This window comes from Aythya fuligula, chromosome 13 (genome assembly GCF_009819795.1).
Source record: "Aythya fuligula isolate bAytFul2 chromosome 13, bAytFul2.pri, whole genome shotgun sequence".
Classification (NCBI taxonomy): domain Eukaryota; kingdom Metazoa; phylum Chordata; class Aves; order Anseriformes; family Anatidae; genus Aythya; species Aythya fuligula.
Window position 1 is genome coordinate 301,491 of NC_045571.1, and position 4,183 is coordinate 305,673.

The following is a 4,183-nucleotide window of genomic DNA, read 5'->3' on the forward strand; positions in this document are numbered from 1 at the left end:
AGGACCTGGATGGCTGCGTGTTTCCCCGAGCCCTCCGTCTGAGTAGCCACACTGGTGACCGTGGCTGGAGATGCCGCATGAGATGCGGAGGCCACGGTTTTCTGCCTGGTTGATACCATGGTCAGGTTCTACACAAGCAGGTTACAAGCACCGAAGGGAGAGGCAGCTGCAACAGAGCGACGATGGGCACCCCGCTCGCCCTGCCCGCGCGAACTGCCACGCAACTGCCCTGTTTGCCCGTCCTGTTTGCCGCGCTCCTGGTCGCTCGCGCTCCCTAGGGGCAACTTTTAAACAGCCTGGGAGGGGGCGCTGCTGGCTCCGCCCGCGCCTCGTCAGCCTCCCTCGCGAGGACTGCCAGGTCCCGGCGGCTCCCCCGAGTGGCCTCGATGCCGGACAAAAAGCCCTGCCCGCCTCGGTCCCCTGCTCCGCTGCAGAACACATCTGCCCCGGAGCCGATTGCCTCAGCAAATGGCATAGATATTGCAGTCCTGCCTGGAGATTACCTGTGTCTCAGGATTAATCTCTTGTATTCTGTATAGTTGATAGAAACTCTAAAAATTGTCACCTCAAAGATGCCTTTTGGCTATATGTAGCAGTCATGATAATAGCAATAGGGAGTGTTACTGCCAAATGTGCCTGCCATTGTCTCTTAAATACACATAAGAACTAGCAGGTGAGTTTCCATTATCATGACGTGAGTTTCCTGAATCTAAACTTTTAAGTGAGATAAAGGAGTTATTAGTGATACATATGAATGTATTTAAAAAAAAAAAAATCAGATTTTTTCCTACGGAACTGAGTATTAAAAAAGTTACTTTCTAGGTCAAGCTATGTGCCAGCAGAACTTGGGGCACCCCTGTCCCTTTGGGAGGAGGGGATGCTGGTTGGTTGCAGCTGTTGGAAAGGGGATGCTGAGCCAGGCTGCCCTGCCAGCCAGCCTTCTGCTAGGCCCTGGGGAGGACAGGAAAGGCTTGTGCATCATGGAACCCCAAAGATCTCAGTGTTCGGCACTTCTGGAGCTCCAGAACAGAAACATATACAGTAGGAAGCCTTATTTGTGTTGAGATTAAAACAAAAAATAAACAGCTGGAAAAAAGTTGAGGGGGAAAACTTAGCTGTGATATAAACAGAAGACTTGCAGGGACAATTTTGGTCAGCCTTCAAATATCCCTACACAAAATCAAATAATCTTACACCGCACTTCACAATCCTGCCCAAACGGTTAAGTGAGGATGACAGTACCTGCAGGGAGATAGGCAATACAGCCTGAGAATTTTTTCTTAATATTAAGGCCTTCAACATAACATAGTAAGATAATATTTAATAATAGTCCTTCATCTAGCATGACTTTCTGGCTTTTAGATGGTTAAGACAATTACAGTTAATGAAAATATTGGGGAAACTCAGTTTCTAAAATACCCTCTGATCTTGTGTTAATTTGATTGAACGCTGGAATTTCTTGAAAACCCTTGACTTCTGGTAACTGATTGGACAGCTAATTAAACTTGAATTGTAGTAAAATGCAAGTAACTTGAGGCATTTTGTCCTCTAAAAGCTACCAGAAAATGTTTTGCAATAAAAGCTGAAATTTATCTTCTGACTAAGTTGGGAAAAATGCTTTTCTGGGGGTGGGTGAGGTGTGGAGTCAATTTTTTTCAGTAAGGTGAACACTGCATCCTATCCTTTTTCCCATTAATGGGAACAGTGTTTTTATGGGTGACTTAATACATGTGGCGGGGAAGAAAAAACAGGGGAAGCGATGTCATAACAGACTTGGGATCATTAACTATGAGCTGCTTCAAGCTCTGTAATGTCTTCTTGAAACTGTGTATACTTTCTCTGAAGAGCAATACAGCCTTGTATAAGTATGTCACTAAAATGTGAATCCTGTCTCCTCCCCCAGTAAATTATAGTGAGATATAGACAACCAGACACAAGTTTCTTTTCTGAGAGTTATGATAGTGGTAGTCTAGGAATTTGTAGTTACTTTCCCTCCTCTCGTGCTTTCTACTGGCCTTAACTGACAATTTTTGTTTTCAAGGAGAAACTCTCAAAAATAGCTTTGTGTGACAAGATATAGCTTGGTAGTAATATAGCTGAATAGAAAAAATAAATTTGCTTTTTCAGATAGTCTTCTAAGCAAGTTGCAGAACTTCTTTAATACACTGAAGCCAGCACAAGACTTTGAAGAACCAGCCTTCCAGTAATTAAAAATTAAATGAATAAACAAAACAGTTGTTATTCACCTAGAGTATTGTCACTGTTAGTTTAAAAGCAATCATCTGATTTACTTGCAAACCAGAAGTCTAGCATAAAAACTCTTCAGTGCTGCCAAATTGGGTTTTATAGGCAGCAATCTGCATCATCCTTCATTTGCACATACAGTGCAAAGGTATACCTGCTGCTCCTTGTTTGAGTGTAAAAGGACTGGGAGACTAAAGAACATCAGCTTCTTGAGGTCTTTGCAGTAATGCCTTTCCTACTTCTGGATTTCTTTCAGGGGTAGAAAATTCATGCATGGAGATTGAGGAGTAAAGGGTATCAGGACTGGCAGCTGGGGTAAGAAGCCAAAACATATTGCAAAGAAATTAAGAGATTCAATTTTTGAATTCAATTCCTCTTCTTCCTTCTCTCATCTTTCCAGTCCCCAATATTTTGGGTAAAACATTAATAAAATGTGTTAATTATTTTGTGTGTCAAAGAGAAAATTCAAGTACAACTTGAGCTCTATTCTACATTCGTGTTTTGAATCAATCCTGAAATATGGCACAAACATTGTGGTCTGTCCCTTACTGATCTCAGAGGGCCTGATGAGCCTAATCCCCAGTAGAGAAGGCAAGAGCGATCCCAAAGCAAAATTTAGGACTGTACCTCTGTACAGCAGGACCTGTGTCATACAGAACACAAGTTACTTGTGCTTATGATGGATCATGAGAATGCATGTTTCTGTATTTTGGTGGTTTCATGACCTCTTCCTTCTGCAGATTACATAACTGCTTGCTTTGTGGATGTGGTACTTTGCACCTTGGTTACCCGGGAGCCTTCCTGAGATCCCTGCTAGCCTATTGCTTACCATACAAGTTCTGCTGTCACATAATCTAGGCCAGATATCCCAGTGACTGGAACACAGGATGAGAGCCTCTGCAAAACTCTGTGTGTTTACTGAATTGCAGTGTCAGGATATAAGAGTGGACAGGATATAGTCATCTGGGGTGACAGCTGGCAAGACCCACAGTTTTAAGAGCAAAAACCACAAATGCAAAATCTCTTAATTTAGAAGACAGTTTTCAATCAAGGTATTTATGAACCCAGATGTATCATCGCGTTATAGAAGCAGGGTAAATAAATTATGGTGAACTCGTCAGAGGTGCACGTTTAAGCACTTCTGAGAAAGGAAAGAGCTCACACTAGGCTGAAACACTTAGATATTTTTGATGCTTTTTGATCGGACTGTGACATGTTCAGAGAGTGCAAAGTGCCAGGGGAGTAGTGGTTATCCTGCATCTAATCAATGATTATAAGGGCAATGTGCAATAGGTATCATTACAGAGTAGTGTGGGGCGCATGCATGAAAACAGGCTGGTAAAAGAGAATTTCCTGACAGTTTTCGTCAGGAAAAGCCAGTCTACCAGCTGAGAGGAAATTAAGGTAATAAAACCCCCTCTGGCTAGCAGGGAAGAGGAAAAGCACTGAAGTTTAAGGTTTGAGAGCTGCATTTTATTTTTTTTAATAGAGCCCTCCCTAATGAGATGACTATTACCTGGGAACAGATGAGTGCCCTTCAGTTCAGCAGAATTTAAGAGCTTAAGTTTCTCGTGGTAAGAGGCCACTAAGAACAGCTTACTTAGCTCTCTTTATCCATCCATGTGTCTCTTCTCCAGGCCTTCATGGCCCTCCAGGCCCTACAATCTCTCTTACCTTGTGTCAAGGATCCACATCCGAATTACAGCTTCATCATTTTCAGGCAGGAAATGCAAATGCTAATACACGGGGTGATATTTGTTCCCTTCCTGTACTAGTAACTCTCACTTTGTGATTTGTGTGTCCCTCTGTCTGAAGCAGAAGTCTGTTCCTCTGTGCTACATGTGCTGAGATTTGTTTTTAGAGGACCACTGAAGAGCATAATAAAGTGAGCTCATACATTGGTTGGATGCGGAGAACCTGGCAGTAGCTGTTTTGAAAC